The 13,537-nt window shown below is 42.0% G+C and overlaps 1 long non-coding RNA gene across 1 annotated transcript in view; it reads left to right on the top strand.

Annotated features, from left to right (window-relative positions):
* Window positions 1–1,335: 1,335 nt before the first annotated feature.
* Window positions 1,336–13,537, top strand: part of LOC129700859 (uncharacterized) — a 28,497-nt gene continuing 16,295 nt past the window's right edge. The window contains exon 1 of the long non-coding RNA XR_008724113.1: window positions 1,336–1,470. This is a non-coding gene — a long non-coding RNA (uncharacterized LOC129700859). The remainder of the gene's footprint in view (window positions 1,471–13,537) is intronic.

The raw sequence follows: 13,537 nt of genomic DNA, 5'->3' as shown, positions 1-13,537 counted from the left end.
TAATAATAATAATAATAATAATAATAATAATAATAATAATAATAATAATAATAACTTTTATTGTCATTGCACATAAGTGCAACGAGATTTGGGTATGCAGCTTCCATCCGACATCATAACTTAAGTAACTACTAAAATTTAGGTTTAGATACCCCGAGAACATGGTTTGTACAAAGAACATTACAACAGTAAAATAGTCAAAACAGACTAAAGTGCAGATGTGTCTGTGCGATGTGACCATCCGAGGGAGACAGTCCGTGGGGGTGGGGGGCAGTGTGCTCTTTCCTCTCTTTTTGCTACACACGTGTCCTCCCATCCCCTACTTTTCCAATGCCATCCCAGCCCGCTGTTAACAGGGCTTCATTTTTCCTTCCGCACCTGGTTCAATCCGTTTATCACTCACTTATTATAACTTCAAATGGATCCTGCCTTCGCTATAAATAATACTGCGTGACAACTGTGCATAGGACATCGATCCCTGGTTGTATTTAAACAGACAAATTCAGCTATTATATTCTCTCAGCAAGGAGGCTGCATTCAAAATTGAATTGAAAGATACAGCATCGGCCCACAGAGTCCATGCTAGCTATCGATCACCAGTTCACACTAGTTCTGTTTGATCCCACCTTCGTATTCACTCCCTACACTCTAGGGGTAATTTGCAGAGGCCAAGTAAACTACAAACCCCCATGTATTTGGAATGTGGGAGGAAGCCCGGGCACCCGGAGGAAATCCACACGGTCATGAGACGAACGTGCAAACTCCACACACTCAGCACCCGAGGTCAGGATCAAACTAGGGTCTCTGTCGCTGCTTGACAGCAGCTCTACCAGCTGCTCCATGGTGCCACCCACAGGGAGCATGGAAAAGAGATAATCTTATACACTCGTCTGCTGGCCTTTTAAATCCTCAAGCACTCCGAGCTCTTGGAAGACCTGAAAGTGTCCTATTGATCAGTAGGTTCACACGAAAAAAAAAGCAATTGGGTTATTGTTCCATTACTTTGTTCCTTGGAAGTATTTCGCTACCTGCTTGTTTATGCCCACACGCACAGGAAGAGTGCTGCAGTTGGCATTAAATAATGTGAGCGTGGTTCCACGATGCATCATCACCCACAGGAAACAATCTGAGGAAGTCTTGCTTCCATGACAGGCATGAAACAGTAGCAGAGATTATCTTTTCTGTGCCCACAAGGTCTAAACTAAGCAAGTAGGAAATGGGTGCACTGTTAAATTAGTTTAAAAAAATGAATGTGCAGTAGACAATGAAGTAATTTATTGTGTAGAAGGTAGTGACCCTCCCCCACCTTCCTGCAACCCTGGAAAGTGTAGAGTGATGCAAAATCATGGCATGAAACAGCATGCCCATCTGGCCTTAGCTGTGCTGTATTTTAATGCTGTCCAAGGTATCAACACTACTACACTTCCAAACAGCGATTCAGAAAAGAGGATTCGATCTGCAAAAAACAAGGTAGATTTTAAATTGTATTTTAAATTCGAGACTCAGATTTAGTTGCAGCGACCAAATTTTAAAGACAAATGTAACAGCCGCGTGACTAAAGTGTTACACCAAAGTCAAATGCAGATCGATCGCGGCTTCATTTCGAACCAGAAACTGAAGATTGATTGGACTTTCTCAGATTTAGTCATCTCCAAATTCAATGAAATGCCTTTCACACCAAAGAGCTACCTGTACATCTGACAGGAAATGTTTTATAAATAACAAGGGAGTGCAGCATCTGACATATGCAGTAGTTGTTGCTTTCTTATTTTAGACAGTCGATTAACTAGTGAATGTCCTTAGGCCTGCTTTCTGACTATGGATTTTGACTGCTGAGTTGCTCTCATTATATTTGGCTACTTTATAAATATGTATTATAGTTAACACAAATTATGTTATATATTAAAGCTGCGGTTGTCCTTCAAGTATCCACTCATTTTAATTTAATTTTCCCAAAAAAATATTGACCTGTACTTATGTTGTTCTTTTTGAGGTAAAACACTGACAAGACCAAGGAAAAACACAAAATGTAGGAGTAACTTAGCAGGTCAGGCTGCATCTCAGGAGAACATGAATGGGTGACGTTTCAGGTCAGGACCCTTCTTCAGACTGGAAAAGGTGGCGTTTTGAGTTGCGTTCCTTCTGCAGACTGTTCATCCATATTGGTGTCATTGCAGGTCAACAATACAAATTCACAAGTTATTGGAGTAGAATTAGGCCATTCGGCCCACTAAGTCTACTCCGCCATTCAATCATGGCTGATCTTGGAAGTTTTTGGAAGCTTCTGTGGTCTAACCTACAGTGATTACATTTGTTGAAATGAATCTGAGAACCTGTCAATCTAGGTTCTACCATGCAACAGGCAAACTAAAGACCTCAAGGTAACAAATCCAATGGCTGCAGAAAACAGACTAAAATAATTTTTCGTCATTTACTGCAAAATAAGTAACCTGGTTTGCTGAATTATGTTTATTCTCTTAAATGCAAAATCTGTTCATCAACTTATTGAGTTTCAAATAATTAAGGGGAGCACGTTGGCGCAGCGGTAGAGTTGCTGTCTTACAGCGCCAAGAGCCCGGGTTCAATCCTGACTACGCGTGCTGTCTGTACAGAGTTTGTACGTTCTCCCCGTGACCTGCGTGGGTTTTCCCCGGGATTTCCGGTTTCCTCCCACGTTCCAATGATGTACTAGCGTGTAGGTCAACTGGCTTGGTATAATTGTACAAATAGCCCCCTGTGTGTAGGATGATGTTAGTGTGCGGGGATCGCTGGTCGGCACGAACCTGGTGGACCGAACGGCCTGTTTCCACGCTGTACCTCTAAACTAATCTAAACTAAACTAAATTAAACTAAACTAGACAATGTTAAAATTATATGTAGTGAAAAAAGGTTAATCCGTGCCACAAAATGATTACAAAGACAGTCATTAGAAATACAATAATTCCCTGATTCAAATTTTTGCTAAAGTTTCACTGCATCTTATGGAATTCAATCTTGGAACGTGTTGACTAAGAAGTCTTAAAAATACGAGGGAAATTAAAGTTATGTATACATAAAACAGTACAGCAGAGTGAGATGCCCACCCAGCGGAGCGAGATGTCCGTCGGGGAATGTTGCCGACTGGCCCGCTGCAGACTGCAGGAGTACGTGCTGAGGGAGGCACTGAAGTTTGGTGCAGCCAACGCCAAGGCTCGGTGGGGGAGGACCAAACTAGGTTCCTTCTGCTGCTGGACATGGGGGCAGGGTGTGGTGGACACGCCTTTCAAAATAATATGTGGCCCACTCCACGCCAGTGGGCCACATGAGAGGCAAGGGTGTGGGGTAAAATTGTGATTTGGGGAAACTGTATTGAATGTATGTATAGTGTCCGAGAATGTCGGATGGAGTTTTGTTTGGATCATGTATTGTATATATTTATTTCGCAAATAAAGTCTATTTTGAAATTTTTAAAAAGGCTCTCTTGCTCTACACACAGATTGCAAGTTTGTTTTTCTCTGGTTACCCTCTCGCTCCTAATTTTATACATTGTGACTTGCTACAGATCTGTTCTTCCACTCCCACTGTTTGGAGGCCCTTCATGTGTTTTCATTTGAGGAACATTTCTTGACATCCTCCCTCCTGATGGCTGTTATAGATTATTGCAGTAATATTGCAAGGCCAACTTTTATTTTATATTGCTCTCAAGAGTCTAACCCTAGAATGTTAAGTTGCCAGACCTGCACATTTTTAATTTGTCTCTGTAATGGCAACAACGTCATATTCCCAGATGCTAAACAACACTAATTTCATCGGCATTAGTTGTAAGACTCCTTGCATTAAAACAGGCGATACAGCCTTCCATTCTTCACGTATGCCTCATCAGATTTACCTTTGCTCTTTCCTACTGGACAGATGTAACTTTTTGTCTACATTAGGTTATTCCTCAGCCCCAAAAGCCCTTCTTTACAATGTCCTATTCCCTAGTCGAAACGGTCAACTTAGCTTAAAACGTTTGCTCCAGTTTCAGCGACGCTGAATCCTGCAAGGATTTTAGATACGTCTTGGTTCAGGCGCAAGCTATATCGGGAGATCTGATAGAAGTATATAAAATTATGACAATCATAGATAGGGTAGACAGTCAGAATCTTTTTCGCAGGGTAGGAAAACATCAAACGCAAGAGGGCATAGTTTTAAGACGAGTGGGACAAAGTTTAAAGAAGTTTAAAATATATATATATATATATATAAACACAGAGGGTGGCGGGTGCCTGGAACGTGCTGCCAGGGGTGGTGGTTGAGGCAGATGTTAGTGGCATTTCACAGACTTTTATTTCGACATATGCGCATGCAGGGAATGGAGGGATATAGCTTACATGCAGGCAGATAAGAGTTGGCATCATCTTCGACATAGACATTGTGGGCCAAAGGGCCTATTGTTGTGCTATGTTCTTATGTATGGTTTGTGCAGGTTTGTCCCATATTTTCCAGAAACTGTGATAAGGATCTGAAAATCAAAACTTGTCCCCGCAGCATCATCTTTTCAGCCACACATTCACCTGACCCCCTCCTCTTACTATCATGTTCGCTGGCACGTGGCACCCAAAGTAATTCTGAAGTTCCAACCTTGGAAGCCCTGCGTTTTAATCTGCTATCTAATGTCCTAAATTCAAATTCCAAGACCTCAGATATATTTTAAGTTGCCAACAGATTTATTTTCTTGCCCTGATTTTCATTTTCTGGGGTTATGTTCTATTTTCAAGAGGAGGCACAAAACAAAATGTTGATTCTCACTCTGACTCTCCTGCAGTTTTCCTCACCTGAGTGTACCAGGGTCTATTCAGTGTAGGGATGGTGGCAACCCTACTCCTTGAGAGTGCCAATCCAATATCCACACTACTGTGAAATAAAATTATCCAAATTCAAAATTCCCCTTTGCCAGAATCTAAATTGGAGAGGAGACAAGAATCGTTCATTCTCCATTACACAGAGACGTACAGTGGAATTCTTTGAAGCCACCTCCTCTCCTTCTCACATTCACTACCACCTCGGCTCCACAGGACGAAGGCTCAGCCTCCCATGTTGTGCGCAGACCGAAAAGACACCAGTCTAATTTATTCAGTGTAAATTAAGCAAGAGCTGCCACCTCTTTCCGCTCGTGTCTTTCCTCTTTTCGCAACCTTTAACATCTTTGTTTCTGCAATGAATAATTAGAGTCAGGAAGCTGCACTCAGGCAGGCGAGCGAATGATGACTGAATCATTACTGCCTGTTGCATGCCACACTGAAACCAGTCCTTTCTCAGCAGACAGCTCTCATTCTCTTGCACATTCTCTTCTGTCTCCCCATTCTACCTATTTCTGGGTGTAGCAAGACCCATTCTCGATTGAGAAAACTCCTCACCATCGTGGCCAAGAGCCTTCTGTTCAAACACGAACCTGGCTGGTGAAAGTTATTAAAGTGTTACATTTGATCACAACTGATATCAATCTAGTTTACATCATAAGTGCAATCAGTGCTGCACAACATACGGATGTCATAAGATGGGAAATTCTTCTGCATCAATGGTTGATTGATATTTGTAGTTTAACATTCCATCAGGGGAATGACTTATTAGCCCTCATTAATTAAAGGACTTGTCTGAGCCAATGTAGGTGGGAATTCACAGCATCAAAGTTAATGAGTTGGATATTCCAACTTAATCCTGATTAAGCATCTCTGGAGAGAAGGAATGGATGACGTTTAGGGTCGAGACCCTTCTTCAGGCTAGTTAGGGAAAAGGGAAATGAGAGATATGGACGACGATGTAGAGAGATAAAGAACAATGAATGAAAGATATGCAAAAAAGAAACAATGATAAATGAAACAGACCATTGTTAGCTGTTTGTTGGGTGAAAACGAGAAGCTGGTGCGACTTAGGTGGGGGAGGGATAGACAGAGAGGGAATGCCGGGGTTACTTGAAGTTAGAAAAATAAATTTTCATACCACTAGCTGTAAGCTGCCCAAGCTAAATATGAGATGCTGTTCCTCCAATTTGCGTTTAACCTCACTCTGACAATGGAGCAGACCTAGAATAGAAAGGTCAGTGTCGGAAAGGGAAGGAGATTAAAGTGTTTACCAACGGGGAGATCAGGTAGGTCCAGGCAGACTGAGAGAAGGTGTTCAACAAAATGATCTCTCAGTCAAGATTCAAGATTCAAGAGAGTTTATTGTCATGTGTCCCAGATAGGACAATGAAATTCATGCTTTGCTTCAACACAACAGAATATAGTAGGCATAAATAAATACAGAACAGATCAGTGAGACCATATACCAATGAATATATATACACACACATAAATAAACAGATAAAGTGCAATGGGCTATTAATGATCAGAGTTTTGTTTGAGGAGTTTAATAGCCTAATGGCTGTGGGGAAGTAGCTATTCCTGAACCTGGATGTTGCAGATTTCAGGCTCCTGTGCCTTCTACCTGAAGGCAGCATGGAGATGAGTGAGTGGCCAGGATGGTGTGAATCCTTGATGATGCTGGCAGCCTTTTTGAGGCAGCGACTGCGTTTAGTCTACGTTTAGTCTCGCCGATGTATGAGTCCACATCCTGAACAATGGATACAGTAGATGGATACGGTAATCCTGATTAATTCCTTTTGAAGGGACCATGGGCCAAAGTGATGTGATCTTGACTTTATTAATTAAAAGAACCAAAACAAAAATGGAATATGGGGTTTAGGTTTACCATGGATTCAAAAAGCAGAACTATGTTCAATAATGCTTCCCTTGAATTATGGACGGATGTAGTCAAGAGAGACACATGCAGATACAATCATGTGTTTTGCTGCAGGCCAAGTTTGAAGTGACTGGAGAGGGGGCCAAGGGAATGTTGAAGGGCAGCAAGTGGTTAATGGCCTATTGCAAAAAAGCAAGTATATTTTGCTAATTGCCCCATACGCTGCAGTGCACAAACCAAGCCTCTGTCACAGTCCTGCTCTTGCCAAGATTATGCCATCACATCACTTTATCACACCCACGCAAGTTTCAGCACTTTGTCCTTCACTTTCTTCTTGTGTACTTCCTCACCTCCCCCGTTATCCATTCACCGAGCTCGTTCACGTTGTTTCTTCGCTGTACGACCTCCATCACACGCAGGAGAGAGCCCACAGCTCGGGGAAGAGGGAAATGGCTGGAGATAAAGTTGCCGCAACTTTCCAAAGTTGACTTGCAGAACTAGTAGCCATGGAGATAAGTGTTATCTCCATCTTGCCATGAGTCAGAGATGAGGAGAGTAGTAATCCACAGATGGCTGGCGACAGAATTAAAAATATCTCTGACACATGCTGACTCTTTCATCAATGACTGAACGATGAGAAAATCAAATAGGGCAATCGTCAAGATGATTACTTTGCTACAGCCCTTCATTGAGACAATCAATGCCTTCATACAGAAGTACAGCCTGTGGACATGTTTGTTGACATCTCCTCAAATGAACCAATTCTGTCAGTGACACAGGATCCACAAACTGCACCAACACAGATAACTGTGCATTGCTGGGTTAGTTATTCACCAAGGCTATGTAGATGAGTGTTGAGAAGACATTACATTGGTAGTTTTCATTTCCTAGCCATGCCCATAGTCAGGCCGAAGAGACTGCCTCCGCGCTGTACCTCTAAAGTAAAGTAACTAAATCTAAATCTGTAATTCAGGTCTGAAGAAGAGTCTCGACCCAAAACGTCACCTATTCCTTCTCTCCAGTGATGATGCCTGTCCCGCTGAGTTATTCCAGCATTTTGTGTCTATTTAACTAAATCAAAATGCAGGTTTCTAGACTTTACTTAACATAAAGGAGTTTTGAGTGCAGCATTGTCATGGTATAGGAGACTTTCTTGGCATTCATATCTCTTGAAGTGAAAAAAATATATCAACGGCACAGTTGTTAATGAGACTTTCGATCGCCGATTACACCTGATGTTATAAATTCATTTAATTTCATTAATTTTAATTCATAAGGAAGCATTATGATGCTGTAATCCACTAAAAAAAGGGAAAGGCTGCTTTTGACAGCTCAATGGAGTAAAGTTTAAGCAAAATAAAAGTTTGCTTGTCAGCAATTAATTGCACCTGCCACCCAATGGATTTACACATAGGTACATTTATGTAAAGAATGCAGTACCAGCACTAAACTAAATTGTGTGACTTTATGTGAATACGCCAGTGCTATCTCAAAATGTAAGCAAAGGAGGGATTTTTTTTTGAACAGAACCATCACAACTTTAGTCCATTGATTGAAATGATACATAAATACACAATAAAGATTTTAACACAAGCTGAATATTCTTGTTATCAAATTGAAACCGATAGCTGATTTTTACCTGCTCTTCGTATTCAACGATTCAGCCAGTCAAACTCAACAATGATACAAGAATACAAATGGCTAAACAAACGTCTTTGGAGTGTGGGAGGAAACCGAAGATCTCGGAGAAAACGCATGTGGTCACGGGGAGAACGTACAAACTCCGTACAGACAGCACCCGTAGTTGGGATCGAGCTTGGGTCTCTGGTGCTGCAAGCGCTATAAGGCAGCAACTCTACCACTGCACCACCTTGCACACCTAATCTGATATGTAATCTGCTTTAGACTATTAAACTGACCTCTTCAGTTTGATCATTTGTCACTCATGTGTGAAGTTCCAATGGTTTTGGGGAACATTGTTTTCGATCCATTTGGTATCCCGGGCATTCTTGACATGATGAGCTTATCGAAGGACTGCAGTTATAATGCAATATCATCAAGATGCAATTTAAAACACTAAGGAACCACAAACATGAATACCTGGATTTATTTATTTCTGTTTAGCATTGACAATGTACCACAGCACTGTTTTCGCTGCAGCAAGATGTAACAGCATATAGGCAGCACCATTTACATCCAGAATGACAGGTGGCCATCAGCCTGATATGTGGTGCCCAATGTAGAAACATCAGATTGTCTTGGTTCCATATCCATGAAATAAATCATATTTGTATTTCACCCCAAGAATCTCCAGAAGAATCCTAGGTCTGGTGGGTTTAGTGATCAACAAACTTTCTGACCATGAGATGTCTCAATGCTAGTTTTCCGTAAAGAAAGAATGCTCAGCACTTCCAAAACAACATGGATGCTAGACATTCTTTATATTTGCCGATGCATCGAGTTCAAGGAGAATGGCATGAAAATGGTCCCAGTAGTCAATGGATGAGGAGAACTACTAACCATATCAGTGTTCAAATACAAAAAGCATAGATATATTTCCATCAACCAGAAGACAATGTAAAATAAAGCTACCTGCCACAACCATGGGAAATAAATTGCATAGATTTGTTCTGCAGATCAATCCCATTTTTCACTCCACCACACTGAGGATCAAAGAGGCAGCCCTGCCATATCATTGGCTGTTCCACCTAGCTTAAGTAACATTTGTGCAAAACACCACCTTTGATCACAATTCAGACAGACAGTGATTGGCATGGAATGTCCTGGAGAATCTGTGGTAGAAAGAGATAGTGGATCCAATTAGAAATATAGAAAATAGGTGCAGGAGTAGGCCATTCGGCCCTTCGAGCCCGCACCGCCATTCAATATGATCATGGCTGTTCATCCAACTCAGTATCCTGTACCTGCCTCCTCTCCATACCCCCTGATCCCTTTAGCCACAAGGGCCACATCTAACTCCCTCTTAAATATAGCCAATGAACTGGCCTCAACTACCTTCTGTGGCAGAGAATTCCAGAGATTCACCACTCTCTGTGTGAAAAATGTTTTTCTCATCTCGGTCCTAAAAGATTTCCCCCATGTCCTTAAACTGTGACCCCTTGTTTTAGATTAGATGGTTCTGAGCAGAATGCTTTATCTCCTTGTCCCAAACTAGTGGTGCCACCCTTGAGCGGATTGTGGTAGGAAGAGTTCTCTTTGTCAGATCCTTTGCTGTAGTCAGAGTCCCAACCCTACAGTGTCTATCCCTTCAGGTGGGTACAATGCAGTTGAGATGGTCATCCACCTCTTTGTGGACACAGTGCGAGCCACGAGGTGCCAGAAAGACAGGGTAGGGGCTTTGTAGAGGTTCATCCTCAGCAGTTGCATGACATAGGGCTCTGCTCAGTGCATTGTAGCCAGGGGTACATACTGAAGCAAGCAATGATTACTGTTGGAAGATCATTAACCCAGTGAAAGATGCACTTTATCTGCCAGAGACATTCCATGTAATGAGTTGTCCACAAATGGGGACAGCATGGTGGCGCAGCGGTAGAGTTGCTGGACCCGGTTCAATTCTGACTACGGGTGCTGTCTTTACGGAGTTTGTACGTTCTCCCCGTGAGCACATGAGGTTTTCCCCAGGTGCTCCAGTTTCCTCCCACATTCCAAAGATGTACAAGGTTGTAGGTTAATTGGATTTGGTAGATTGTAAATTGTCCCTAGTGTGTAGGATAGTGCTAGAGTACGGGGATCGCTGGTCGGCATGGACTCGGTGGGCTGTTTCCGAGCTGTGTCACAAAACTAAACTAAACTAAACTGACTGTGGAAGACGGAGATATTCCAAGGTGTAGGAATACACAACGAGTGGCACACTTAAATTTCAGGCAGCCGCCTCAAACCCTCTGTAAGTCCACTCTATAGGGTCTTCTGAAGATACAAAGTGCTGGAGTAACTCAGCGGATCAGGCAGCATCTCTGGAATAGCAACGTTTCGGGATGGAACCCTTCTTCAGACTGCCCTGCCTTTGAACACCAACAGCGAGGCTAACCTCTCAGACATTCCACTGCCAGAATGACATCTTGCCATCATGTAATTAAATGGATTTTTTGTTTGGTGCGGTGAATGTAGATAATGCAAATGTCAATATTGTATAACTGCATATTTTATGATTAGAACACACTGATGGAAAAATCTGTAACTCGTCACTAGGAGGTGCTCTAGAACTGAAATTTATATTACGTGGTTTAATCCACAGCTATCCACCATGCCAATGCTGTCATTTGTAAATCATTCCACAAGATACCAACAATGTACCAAATTTGTATGCCATTTAAAAATTAATTCCCAAGGATTAGCTCCTCTGTTTTCAACTGAAGTTGTGCATCAAAGACTGCTCACAGCCATTCTTTCAGAGATACTATTGCATCTTTAAAAAGTACAAAGTGCAAGCCTCAATGTTGTACAGACCACAAGGGCAAAGGCTTTAATGTATATTTCAAGAATCCTGGTTAACACGGTGATGACTTTGTTTTGAAATTTCCTAATGCACAAGGTGCAAGTGTTGCAAACTAAACTGGTATAGCATATGCACTTTATTTGCTCCAGGATTAGCTGGTCTATTTCAAACAGCACGTTGTTGTTAATCTTGGATCACATTAGCCTATATTGAGGAAGGCTGGCAAATGTTCTTTCCTTAAGGACATAGTGAACCAGATGGGGTTTTCCCAATCTGTAGATCTGCAGTATCCAAAACGAGCACAAGCCTATTAATACAGATTAATTTAATTTAATTCAATTTCTCCAACTGTTAAGATCGATCTCTAATTAATCATGTCAGATCAATTCTGGCATATCTGAATTGTAGTTTAAACGTGGATCAAAGAGTCAAATTCAAGTAGGTTTAGTTTAGTTTAAAAATACAGCGTAGAAACAGGCCCTTCGGCCCACCGAGTCTGCACCGACCCCGCACACTAATACTATCCTACACAAACTAGGGGCAATTCACACTTTTTTTTTAACCAAGCTAATTAGCCTTCAAACTTGTACGTCTTTGGGATGTGGGAGGAAACCAGGTATCCTGGAGAAAGCCTACGCGGGTCCCGGAGAGAACATACAAACTCTGTACAGACTGCACCCATAGATCGAACCCAGGTCTCTGGTGCTGTAATGCAGCAACCCTACCATTGCGTCACTGAGCCATCCACGGTGAGGTGAGAGACACTGCCCTTGACATCCCAAAGATGGGAGCAGTTTTTAGTACAAAAAAATACTAAAGGTTGTTTGTTACAGTATTTGATAGAGTATCATTGCACAAGTGTGGATCAAGGCAATTACTTGTCCATTTCAATGACCTCCCGCAGTGTAACGAGCAGCCTGTGTTCTTAAAGAGCCACTGATGTTGGATTATTGTGGGGATATTCGGTCTGCTATAACCAAAATTCGTTATAAAGAGGTCCATAATAACAAGGATAGACTATCAGGTTATATTCCTAAATAGAGTGTAACAAATGATCTCTGTTCCACTGGGCATAGGGTGGAAGGGGTGGATTAGATTGTTACAGCCAGGTTGCTTTGCATTAATGGTACCCTGCCTCAAGCGAGGAAATGCTCATGAATTATATGCCAACTGACAGCAAAAGAAAGCTAAACTCTCACATTCAGAATCTTATTAAAAGAGCAGCAGCTACTTTTTCACTGATACAGAAAGAATGATACAGTCAGTCTTCCCAAATCGATGAAGTTCCACTCGGCTAAACTCATCATTTCACGAGAGGTGTCAAGGAAACAAACTGTAGAGGAAGAAGCTACCAAACTGAGATGTCAAGATATTAAAGCATAATTCTTCATAGCAAGGTAGCATTTTCCTTTAACTATTGGACTAGTAATCTGGGGCCTGGACTTTTGATTCAGAGACCTGCTCAAAACTCATTGCAGCATCTTAGGAAATTGAATTCAAATAATACATTATTTGGAAAAAAAAAAGTCAGTATCAACGACAGGAACAATGAGCCTACCAGTTATCACAACCCACTCCCCACCACCATCAATTTGGTCACTAATGTCCTTTCTTCAGGGAAGGACATCTCCCACATTTATATGGCCTGCCCTAAGTGGCTACAGTCATGCCAGTATGGCTGACTCTTAATTGTGTTCCTAGCTCAAGGACAATTGGAATGAATAATAATTGCTGGCCTTGCCAGCAACACTCATATGCTGTGAGCAAAGAGGTGATAAGGGTTGTGATTCAGTGCCAGTATCATCTCCAAGTATCTAACATTCAAATCAGTCAACGACAGGCTAGAAATTGCTAACACTACATACATCTTAAACATGGATCTACCTTTTAAGGATCTTACCGGGGTGGCACAGCAGTAGTTGCTAGAGACGCGGGTTCAATTCTGACTACGGGTGCCGTATGGAGTTTGTATGTTCTCCACATGACCGCGTGGGTCGTCCCCGGGTGCTCTGGTCTCCTCCTACACTGTAAAGATGTACAGGTTTGTAGATTAATTTGTAAATTATCCCTAGTCTGTAGGATAGTGCTGGTGTACAGGGATCGTTGGTCAGTACGGACTCGGTGGGCTGAAGGGCCTGGTTCCGCGCTGTATCTCTAAACAAAACTAAACCAAATCTGCCATTGCTGACATTACCCAGTGCCATTTTAATCCTTAACACTGAAGGACTTGACAGTATGAAAGGTCTTCTGAAATAATGCCATCATGTGTGCAGCACAATCCTTACCCATGAAATAGATGTAATAAAATAACTGACCACCAACTGTGCCAAAAAAATACACTGAAGTAACTCAGCAGGTCAGGCAGCATCCCTGGGGAAC

This window comes from Leucoraja erinacea, chromosome 10 (genome assembly GCF_028641065.1).
Source record: "Leucoraja erinacea ecotype New England chromosome 10, Leri_hhj_1, whole genome shotgun sequence".
NCBI classification, from domain to species: domain Eukaryota; kingdom Metazoa; phylum Chordata; class Chondrichthyes; order Rajiformes; family Rajidae; genus Leucoraja; species Leucoraja erinaceus.
Note: the sequence above shows the minus strand (reverse complement) of the source record. Positions and strands in the feature narration are given on the sequence as shown.